The sequence below is a fragment of the Magallana gigas genome, chromosome 6 (assembly GCF_963853765.1).
Source record: "Magallana gigas chromosome 6, xbMagGiga1.1, whole genome shotgun sequence".
NCBI classification, from domain to species: domain Eukaryota; kingdom Metazoa; phylum Mollusca; class Bivalvia; order Ostreida; family Ostreidae; genus Magallana; species Magallana gigas.
The window spans coordinates 18,566,485-18,579,448 of NC_088858.1; positions in this window are offsets into that span (position 1 = coordinate 18,566,485).

Sequence of the window (12,964 nt, forward strand, 5' to 3'; positions counted from 1 at the left end):
AAATATGATTTGATAAATGACAAAAATAGTATTATTATGTCTGTTTACGATCTAACTTAACTTACTGCAAGTAACTTGTGTATTATTGTATATCTTTCTTGTTATGTAAAATTTATTACTCTATCAAAGTGACTGTTATTTATTTAATTAAATTTGTAGATGAAGGTAATTGTAATTGCATTTGTTTCCTTAGATTTCAAAGTAATTATTGATAATTTGATCATGCTACATATTTAAAGTTAGATAGATAGAGAGAGAGAGAGAGAGAGAGAGAGAGAGAGAGAGAGAGAGAGAGAGAGAGAGAGAGAGATAGAAAGAGAGATAGATAGAAAGAGAGATAGATAGAGAGAGAGAGAGATAGATAGAAAGATAGATAGATAGATAGATAGATAGATAGATAGATAGATAGATAGATAGATAGATAGATAGATAGATAGATCGATCTATAGATAGATGTTGTTAATATGTTTAACCTGATCCAATTCCGAAAACTCTCTCTCCGGACACGTGCACACCAATGACGTCAAAATTCTCTCTCTGTCATTGCCGTCATTTTTTATTGTATACAATAGCATTGCAGCTGTTTTCTGTGGTTGTAAGAAGTCTTATTACATGTAGTAATTATTATTTTTAATTGACAAACTTATAGTACATTAGATAATAAATATGATTATAAAATACGTAAAAATCATTTTAAGTTTGAATGATGATTCAACTTTGAATTACAGTGCTGCTATCCTGAAAGTTGACAAGGATAGGATAGGATAGGATGCAGGATGCACGATACATGATAGAAATATAAAAGTTAAGTTCTATCCTATCCTATCCTATCCTATCCTGCATCCTGTAGCCAATCAGATTCGAGTATAAATTTCAGAGTTATCTTGCGAAACGAAAATTGGCTAAACAATGTATTTTCAGTGTCAATTTAATACGTTTTACAAGTTAAACCATTTAAGAATAATTATTATATCAAGAACGGGGTGCATAACATTAATGCGCGCTAAAATGTCGGCGCTACATCTTTGTCAATTCGTACGCAAGGACGGAGTTACTGCGAGAATTCGTTGCAACATTTGATAACGTCAGAAATAGATTTCTGTATTTACTTCATTTAAAGTCTGCAAATTAATAAAAGCTTGAATTTATAAACGACTTATTCGGCATTTTAAAAGATAAACATGTATTCAAGAATCAGACAGTGATTCACGTTTCATATAATTTCTTCGATGCCCAATAACAGGGACGCATATTTCTGTCCGATATTAACCTGAACATATCGAATTAATAAATGTTAGCTAGCTATAAATGCTTAAGAATTTATACTTTAAAAATAACTCCGAGTGGTTTCACTATAAACGATATAAACTTCCTAAAGGAATTATTTATTTTCAGATCGTGTTTACATTTATCGCCGAACGAATCGCTCGAATAATGAGAATTACGCTCAGTTATATGTGATAATAAAATAATTTGATAAAAATATGTGACTAAACAGTTCCTCAATAAGTGCATCGAAGGTATTTATCTGTTTTTCATGCATAAATATATTTAAATCAAAAATCTAATCGCTTACCTGTTTGTTTACGTTATTATGTCCATCCCGCGTACGATTTAATTTTACCGTAGCACAGGTAAGTAAGTTATCCCGCTCGATGAATATTCGGTTTTAAGATTTAATTATTCATTTTGAGTACTACATTAATTGATTAAATCATTTTATTTTTAAAGTTCGTTTCATTTAACTTGCATTCCTATATTTTGAAAGTATGGGATAGGATAGGATAGGATAGAGCTTATTTGCAGGATAGGATGCAGGATACAGGATATAGGATAGGATAGGATAGTTTTGTCAACTTTCACGATAGCAGCACTGTACCATTAAAACGGTATCAATAGCCAATTGTAAAGCGTAATTACAATGTTAATATCGAAATCATTTGAAACAATGCAAGAAACTCTTACAAATAACCTATAATTTAAACAACAGCAATGCTTATATTAAGTGGTTACCAGTTTTTAAACCTCAAAAAGCACAAAAACACGATAAGTTTAAAGATAAGGAAATTTCAAATTCTACGTAGCTTATAACTAGGCAGTTGACAATTAAACTAAAATTAGCTGAATGAATGTCATAATTAACGAGGCCGATTTTAATTCAAGTGTGCATTACTTTACACATTTTTTTTTATTTTCATGCCGCCAAAGAAATGACTTTTTTAATTGGCTTTTTATATAAAATTAACATCATATGTAACAAAATTATATGTATTAGTTGTGAAATTGGCATTTTTATGAATCTGATGAGTAAAATCCTATAATGGCGCTTACGCATCATCGTTTTTAAACTGGTATTTAAACTATGCATAGAGCCACAGATAAAGTATCATCAGCTCATTATTCGAAGCGGCGATTTATTTAAGCTATAAATTTATTGGCATAGCATTAACAAAAACATATTAGCATCTTAAAAGTATTTTTTGTTAAAAATCAATTTTTATAAGACAATATATACTTCAATATGCCAATTATTTCGCGGAAGAAATCAACTTTTAAATTATCTATAAACCAAACCACAAAATAAACATTGTTTTTACTATTTGGTAACTTTTTACGAGAGTTTTCATAGATTTGTAAGAAAATGAAATTTCTAAGGCAGAAATACAAAAAAAAAATGGGAAAAACATGCAAATTTAGCGTTTTAACAACGAATTCCTATTAGGTCCCATAGGAAAAATTGAAAACTTTCAAGACGATACTCTAGGAAATTGGGGTTGTAAATAAATTATTTTTTTTTATCTGAAAAAGATCGAGTAGTCAAACTATTTGCAAAAACTTTTATCAAAATATCTAAGAAAGAAAAAAAAGACTCGGCTTCAATAATTATTGTACATGTAACATATATAAAAAAAATGAGAAATGGAATTTTCATTCAAGGATGAATATCTAAATATAAGTTATGTAAACTCTTTTAGGAGGAAATTCATTTCTTTATAATGCAAACCTTCTTGACCAATATATTAAGAAAGATCAATTTATACGTTATATATTTTTTCTTACTCACTCTCTATGTTTAATACGCATTGTAGAACGGCAAAATGTAAACCAGTGTTGTGCATGTCATAGGTTAGTAACTTGCCGAATCCTTTACATTTTAAAATGCATATAGTTGTCCAAAAGTGTATCATTGCGGAATTAAAAATTTGATGCATTTACACCAAGTATTTATTTAAAAAAAAGGTAGAAATAATTTACATAAGGGAAGAATCTTATCATTTTTTTTGACTGGCACTGAAAATATTTGTTAGAAATTTTACCAGATTCTGCGAACATTTTGCAATCTGCTTAGCTTTGTCCGGATAAACCACCTTTCCTCCTCGTGACTGGCCGCTAAGAAACTCTAATATAGTCTAAACAATATATATATATATATATATATATATATATATATATATATATATATATATATATATATATATATATATATATATATTTATATTTATATATATATAAAGCATTAAATAAAATCAACAACACTAGGCATCCTTAAAGTGTCGGATCTAGTATATATATAGATCTATATTTACCCAATAAATATTGAATCGCTATCGACACGAACAACTGAAATTGTTCAGTTTTCGGGTCAAACAGTCACGTCTTCAGTTATTCAAACACAATAAATAAATTGTGATTAATACAAAGGAAAAAAAATGCACTACAACTAAAACTACATAGACACTATAACAGAAGTAGCAACTACATTAAATTTTAATACAGTTTTTAATTTTTGACAGAAAGTCGGATGTGCGGCCAATCTCTCTGGAGTAATCAATTACACTGTAAATGTCAATTTCACGTCTGATTGAGTTAATCAAGCTAATTCAAATTGACGTCCGAGTCAATAATGGAAAATTTAAACCACCGATGTCAGGTCGTACGGCGCTTTAGTTTAAATCCGAAATATTTAATAATATACGGATGAAGCAGAGTTTGAATTCAAGAAGAGGGAACAATTTAAATAAAAATAAAATATATATATTTATGATCATTATTAACAAATGAAAAAAAAATGTAAAGGAAACTAAAAACTGAGAGAGGCATAGTTGAGAAAAAAAATTACTATAAACATGTAGGTACAGTGGTAACAGCGTTATTGTTGAGAAGCCAATTGTGTTAAATGTTAAATAGTTCGTGTAACGTGGGTGATCGTTCGTGTAACGTGCGGGATCGTGTGTGTATCAGAAAAATTGGTTTGCGTTTTTTACCGTGCGTGTTCGTGCATGATCGTGCGGTTTTTTCGTTTTGTAACTATTTTTACGGAATGCCAGGATTTATTCTTAAAACAACGACAAGTAGTTTTTGTCAAACAATGTGAATTTAAAACTTTCTTTTAATATAGAAGAACATTGACAGTTGTTAACATCCATTTTCTCTGTCGTCGTTAAATACATTTAGTAAGTATTTCCATAACTCATTCAATCCTTTGTCCAGTCAAGTTAGTTTTGCATAATTTAAAAAATCAGCCTATATCAAGCATCCTTTGTGTCTTGACACATAAATTTAATCATATTAACAAGAGCGACACGTTGAATGAAATTGTCAAGCTTACCCATTCCCCGTTTTAAACTGAATGATTATTCCCAACATTTTTCTTGACAAATGACAATACGATACGTATTCCTATCTGGTACATTGTATAAACATTTGTTTGAAATAAAATTTATTTAGACGCTTTAAAATTTAGAATATATAGAAATGAATCAGTTATGTACTGTAAATAACGAAAATATTGGATGTGAAAAATCGAAATTCTATGGAAAAAGGTAACAAATTTACCTGTATATCCCGCATAATTAAATCGTACGTAAGGGAATTGAATTATGTAAACAGTCAACTCGTATGTAAATAATTTCATGTAGTTTATGCATTATCTTCATTCCATTTACACTTAAGTTTCTTTAACTTATGATAGAAGTTAATATTCGTTATGGAGACAAAAACATTAATTTGTGTGTGAATCCTATATAATTGTGTATGAATGTGTAAAATTGTTTACTCGTAATATATAAAACAGTGCATGACTAAAGTACATGCCGCTATTTAACACAAACATAAAGCAATACAAAATAAAGGAATACGTTTCCTTAACTCTAGTCTTAAAAATTAATTTTAATTTTGTGTGTTTAATGGTGTAGAATCGTTCGGTTGCGTGTTTTATCGTTTTTGTACGTGTATCATGAAAATTCAGTAAGTGATTGTTCGTGTATCGTGCGTGATCGTTCGTGTATCAGAATCGTGTGTGTCGTTTGTCAACAATAACGTTGCTACCACTGTATCAGGTGATAGGGCTAAAATACGATGTTTGTTTTTTTAATGAAGTCAATGTGCTTGTTTATGCCATCAGGGGTGATTGATTCGACTCTGAGCATCAAATCTATCTTTTTTTTTTATCCAGGTCCGTCCAATTAGAATTATGGTCAATAACTACTATTGTCATTTCTTCCCATTTGTGACCTCTGATATTTAAATGTTCCCTCACCGGCTCCTTGAATTTTTTGTCTTTATAGTGGAACAATGGTTGTTGATTCTTCGGCGGAGGTGACCTCCCCCCCCCCCCCACCAATAAATTGCTTAATTCAAATCTTGCAAGTGATAAGATATATAATTAGTAGTTTTTTGGTAGTATTAGTTTTTGTAGTGCTAGATTTTTTCTTTGTTCTTATCCCGTGTAATTTAGTTCTTGTGTCCCAAAGAAGGGACTGGTTGTCCCGAAAGGTGTCGCAGTTCCTATGCTAATTTTCCCTAAAGGAATTGCAGATAAAATGGAAAAATCAAAGTTACAGAATTCGATGTTATTCTTCTCTTGCTTGGAACTTTGTATATAAAGCAGTATGAAATTTTATCTGGAAAGTTTGTACCAAGTTTCATAAGAACATTATATAAATTTGAAATTGGTTACACGGGCAAATGTGAAAGATTTCACGCTTTATAAAAGGGGTATCCTCATTGTTTTGAAAAACTGCCTCATTGAAACAAAATTAATTAAATCTAAACGTTTAGAGTAAGACAATTTCTTGAAAACTGCCATTTCCGATTTTTGTTTCATGCAGGCATATTTTTAAAAAATCTAACTTTTGGGAAAAAGTCATTAATACTATTGATATCTAAGAACGCTGTATTAAATTCTCCCCATTTATGTAATATCTAGATTTGTCGAGTGGTTACGCAGTTAGAGTCGATCGATTGTAACCGTGAACGACTCAATTTTTTGAATGAGTTCAAATCCCAAAACAGTAGGAAGTTTTTTAAATACATTTTTCTTTCAGTCGTATGAAAAGGTAAATAATGTACTTGCATATGGATAATTTAATAATGTCGGAATAAAGTTATTCAAACGCTTGTTTATGTAATATTTTGCATGCGTGCTTATTTTTTTCAACATTACTTACTGTGTGAAGTCCCCGTTAAAACATGAATTATGAACATTTTCTTCTTAACAAGGGATTTTAAAACAATGTACGCATCAATGCAGAATAAATGGGAAATGGTCATCTTCCTAACGCAATGTACAGATAGTCGTCTACGTAATGTGTCTATATATTTAGATAGACTCCTAAAGCGATACGAATATTTAAAGGTCCTTTCCACGTTAGAGAGTATTCCCGCTTATTTGCAACACTCTCTTTGACAATATTTATTGTTCGATTGTTCATTGTTCGTTTCATTAGCCCCCCCCCTCTCTCTCTCTCTCTCTCTCTCTCTCTCTCTCTCTCTCTCTCTCTCTCTCTCTCAAATGTACAGCTAACTAACTAAATTTCAAAAATAAAATAATTCAAGTTTACTACTTTGACCAATGACATGCCGCACATTTTCTTAAAGTTCTTGGTATTCATAAATACATTAGTTCCTAATTTAATTAATCCCAAGATTTCACCTTTAAAACGCCCCCTGTAGTTTGTCATGTTTGAATACACGGCTAAAAGAATATGAAAGTATCCCGGATCATAACGTTAAAATTTTGCGAAAAGATGACTTCCCCATCATAAATCTCCGTAAGATTTATTTTCCTGTGAGTTTCTCAGGTTAAAAACAGATAACTTTTCAATGAATATGTTCTTGAGTTTTTATTTTACAATAATTTTTTTGTAGTTAATTGACCAGGAACACTGTCTAAAAATCCTGTTGAAGTGACGGACACACAAACTTGGGACAAACTATAAATAAATAATGGTTTTACCAAATCCGGATTCCCTCCTATTGGAACACAAAAAATTGGATGAACTGTTCCAATACATCCTGTCACTTTTACGAAGTGGTCCATTCCCTTATAAAATATAAGGCAGTTTATTACTGATATCACGTTATATATAACTGTAATATGTTGTTGCATTGCAAGCTATTGGTTCTCTTTTATATGTTTGGTAATGTGGATCTTCAAATTAAAAAAAACCCAACTAAATTGTTCAGAAAGAGTCAAAAGTATTGTTAGCTATAGAGATCTAAATCAAGTATATTTCCGAAAAGCACTACCAAGACAATGATCATAATGTTTGCCTTTTTGACTTGTATTTAGTTTTGATTTTCATTTTTCTTATAATTAACAGTACAATTTTTGCCGATATTTCACTACTTCCCGTCATAGGTGAACAATCGGCATCAATATCTGTTGGCCTTCCGCTCGAAATGAGAATAATTCTTGGGTGAACTTGAAAATCTCCAATGGATGGTGAATGATCTACAAATATTTTTTGATATGATATGCAATTTTGTATTTGGATACGCAGGGAAAATTAATTATGATATAAAGATACATTTATTTAAAATTGGATTGAAACTAGAATATAAATTTCGAAATGTAACAAATGTATGGCGGATACTTTTGAAATGTCCAAGGACTCCATGTAGTAATAGAAACACTGCTGATAGAGGACAAGGTCCCCCAAACTCAATATTATCTGAAATTGCCAACATAGAATGATTTAGAAAAAAAATGAAATGCTAAAAATCAAAAACGATCTGTTGATTTATTCATAAATTAGTTTATTTGTCATACCAAAATGTTATTTTCTTTTATTAAAAAAGTGATCCAAATTAAGGGAAAAAAATACCTAGACAACGTTTGATATCTTGGTATTGGTTAGAATAGTGACGTAGAAACTTGGTTTGTCGTCCGCACACAATGACAGCTACGTTCTCGTCAATGTCAGGATGTTCTGAATATTCTAAAATTAGGTCAAAAGTCATCAACAAAAAATATTTACAATAGTAATGCATTTTATCTTCAAAATACATATATTTACGGACTGATAATTGTACAAGTACAGTTATGACACGTAATTATTACCGATCAATAATACATATTACAAAATGTACTTCAATATAACCTTAGCTTTTAAGAAAATATATTCTCTATTTATCCACAAATATTTAAGAGGGTCAATAAAAAATACGAAGACTTTTGCCATAGCTATTTTACTTAATGTCATATTATTATTAAATATGGTACGCATAATTAAGCAATAATTTCAAACTAGTTAAGGTCAATTAAGTTAATATATTCCTTTATTTCCTCGAATTATTTAGAATTTAATCCTGCAAAAATGAGGTCCTGTCGCTCGGTCAAATTTTGTGTTATGTCAACAATAAACCATATAATGTTGAAAATAATATCTCTATAAATTGGGATTAAAACCAAATAATATTAAAACCTCAAATTAAGTATTTCATTATATTCTATGTACCAAATAATGATGGCATATTTTGTTTTGTTGAACAGAAATCAGTAAGTAAATATAAAGACAGATAGTCCTCTTTAAAATTGACCGAAAACATTGTCCTTGCCGGACGTCATGGCTCGGATGGCAATTGTATTTTGGACACCAAACGGTTGAAAATTATAGAATATCTGCAGATATTTGGTCAAAAGAATAAATAGTGTCATCTGACGTTCAGGGTTCCCCTTAATTACTGTAAACTAGAGACACAAGATAAAGAAAATTATAACTTTGGAGAACTAACTGATGGTTCTCGAACAAATGTGAGCAAATTTAAATGATGTTAAGTTGTTCAGTGCGATTTAAATTGTAAGGTGATGGGCACAAGATACTATAAGCGATATACAATGATGGGGGTGTTACTGTAAACTGCGTGTCTGTGTCATATTGACGTCATGTTTTGAATGTTACCGTGCTCCGTTGTGACAAAACATGTTGTTTTTAAAATGGGGTATCAAAAATACCGTTTCATCAAATGGACTGAAGGTTCACACATCAATATAAGTGGTGATGTATGTGTAACATAAATGGTAACTGAAAATGGTTAATGAATACCGAGAGCCACTCTGAAGTCACAAACGCCCGACTCTTTAATTGTTCCGAGTATCTCATATCACGTGATCAAAGGGTATAAATATGAGATGCCGTGAGTCTGCAGCCAGTCGCAGTGTAGACGCTGAAGTAAATTCTTCCAGGTAAGCTTATTGTTCGTTAGTCAATATTGCTCAGCGATTTGCAGAACAATAAATAAATACTGGCGTATAGAAGTAACTTGTCCTCGTGAGCGTTGCTTTTTAGATTCAGCGGGTAGACATTTGTTGTCAGCTACGATGGTGCTTCGTGGGGTCGCTTTGAAGTGACCGATATATGCGACGGGTCGCTTGAAGTGACTGATAGAAGCGACGGGGTGTGTCGGAGCGACGCATAGAGTGCGGCTAAGGCCCATACATTCACATATTTAATTGCGTTTTGAATCAATAAACGCAAGGGAAGCGACAAGGAAAATTATTATACATCTTAAACAATCATCATAAAAATCAAAAACATCAGCAAGGTATCTGAGGGGACCCGTAATATATATAAGCGTGTTAGGCAGACACGTTACAAAATTTGGCGCCCACGTTGGGACCCACGTTTGACTGTATGATTTTGTCCATTAAATTTTTATCTTTTTAAATAATAATCTTGTGTTGTATTGTATAAAATGGCATTGGAAAACATTACCGAGGAAATAGAGAGAATTGAAGCGGAGCTTGAGGAGCTTAACAGGACGACGTTTGAACACTCGATGAAACTTAGAGAGGATATAAAACAGCAGACCTAGACTCCAGCACATCAAACTGTTCGGAAAAGCGACTCTGGAATTTTGTCTGAAGGTCCAACAGAAATCAGATTCAAAAGAAGAGAATATGACCAAATGTATGACCCTGAATATCCAGAGGATCTCGGTTTAACGGCATCGCCGAGGTTTCGTGAGAACAGTCGAATAGATGTAAGGGAAAATGAACCGCCAGACAATAAGGAGATTGGCACATTTAGCTTACCCGACGGCACCGAATGACTTAAGGGAAACGCTCGCAAAGGAACAATTCATTGATGCTTTGGTAGATGCGGATATGCGCCTTAGAATCAAACAGGTCAGGCCTGAGAGTCTAAACGATGAAATAAGGCTTGCAGTAGAGTTAGAGGCTTTCATAAAGTCAGATTTCAGGAGAATAGACCAGAAGTCATACTTGCGTGTGGCTAATTAATGGTGACTCCTCCAGAAATGATGATGCCGACAACATTGATAAAGAGCTTGCAGAGCTCTTTGAATGATTTAAAGTCAGGAATACGAGAAATGAGAGAGCCTGATGATTCACGGTGATAAGCCAAAAATGGCAGTAAACAAAGACACTTGCCAAAAACAATAAAATGTTACAATTGCCACGAAGAAGGCCACATAAGCAGACAATGTCCATTAAAGCAAAAGAATAGAAAACGTCAAATAGAAAGCAACTATGGTCCTAGAGCGCCACGTCCTGCATCAGTTAGTGCAGCAAAGACAAGACCGGAGGAAGAGGTTAAGCAACCCTCAGTGGCGTTTAATAGACCGAGCGTTGTCTGCATAGGCGGGACTAAGATAAAAATGTTAGTAGATACAGGAGCGACTGTTACTTTGATTTCGGAAAGAGCTTACGACAAAGTTCAACAATCAAATGGCACCTTTGCTATAGACAAAGTAAAGCAAGAGATTATGACCGCTGAAGGCGGATCTTTGAGGGTGTTAGGAAAGATTGTGGCAAATATTCAATTTGGCGATAGGGAATATCTTTCACAAATAGTAATATCAGACATTACTGTAGATGGAATCATTGGCTTAGATTTCATGACTGAACATAAATGTTCGTTAGATATACCTAACAAGGTATTAAGCATCGGCGGAGAGAAACACTCGCTGTTGCTTGAAGGTACGCTATGGTGTTACAAAGTTATTGCTTCAGAATTATTCGTTGTTCCAGCTAGAAGTGAAATCATCACAACTTGTGATGTGTGCGTGCCAGATGGCGTAAACCTTTGCTGTGGTTTGGGGCTCGTAGAGCCAAAGGACTGTTTGATTACGACTAATAGAAGTCTGGTGGGGAGGACTTTAGTAAACAATGAAACGAAACTACCTGTTCGGTTTATGAATCTTTCACAAGATCCTCAAACAATTTATAAAGTGACTAACATTGGACAAAAGTTGCCAGTCGAAAAAGTGTTAGAGACTACAAAAGCGACCGACCACCAAATGACTTGGTCAAGGGAACTTGAAACTCTGAGTGAAGTCACGAAATACAGGTTGAATCAAGAGCAAAGAAAGGCAGTGGATAAGCTTCTTGAGAACTATGCCTTTTTGTTTGGTAGTTCAGATAACGATTTCGGGAGAGCAAACGTAGTCAAACATAGAATTGACACTGGATATGCTCGTCCTATAAAGGGACCACCAAGGCGACTGCCAGTCCAGATGAGGGAAGAGGCAGATAAATTAGTAGAAGATATGCTACGGCAAAATGTCATAGAACCCTCCTCGAGTCCCTGGGCCTCCTGGGTTGTTCTTGTCAAGAAGAAAGATGGTTCTACACGCTTCTGTGTAGATTATTGGCGTTTAAATTTGGCAACGTTAAAAGATGCTTATCGTTTGCTGCGCATTGATGACATGCTCGATAGCCTGAGCGGTGCATCAGGGTTTTCAACGCTCGATTTGTGCATGGGCTACTGGCAAGAAGAGATGAAACCTGAGGATAAGCCGAAAACAGCCTTCGCGACAAGAAAAGATTTATTTCAATTGCGAGTTATGCCGTTTGGTGTCTGCAATGCTGGAGCAACATTCGAGAGGCCTATGGAAACTGTACTTGCCAGGTTGAACTGGGAAATTTGTTTGATTTACTTAGATGATATTATTGTCATCATCAATACATTCGAAGAGATGGTAGAGAATCTTTCAAAAATGTTTGGTCGTTTGGCTGGCGCTGGACTAAAATTGAAAGCCAAGAAGTGTTCTTTGTTCTGTGGGTCTGTAGAATATCTTGGGCATATCATATCGGACAAAGGAAAAACTACAGATAGCAGATACAGATAGAAAATAGAGGTAAACAAAACAATGAAGGCACCATCCAATATCAGCGAACTTCGTTCATTTTTGGGCATTTCTGGCTATTATAGGAAGTTTGTTAAAAACTTTGCCGGTATTGCAAAACCCTTACACAAATTGACAGAGAAATACACTGATTCTTTTACACGGAGTACAGATTGTCAAACTGCCTTCGATCAATTGAAAACCGCCCTGATAAACGCCCCAGTACTTGCGCATCCCGACTTTAACAAGTCGTTTATATTGGACACCGACGCAAGTAATTTTGCAATGGGGGCTGTGTTAGCACAGGTTCATGAAGGTAAAGAGAGGGTTATTGCTTATGCTAGCAAAGTTTTATCAAAGTCGGAAAAGCAATATTGCATGACAAGGAAAGAACTCCTGGCTCTGGTGTATTTCACAAAGTATTTTAAGCATTACCTCTATGGGAGGAAATTCATTCTGCGGACAGATCATAGCTCATTAAGATGCATGGTTAACTACTTTCAAGAACCCCGAGCGTCAATTAGCTCGGTGGCTTGAAGTGTTGTCTACCTTTGATATGAAAATACAACACAGACCAGGAAAGCAACATCTG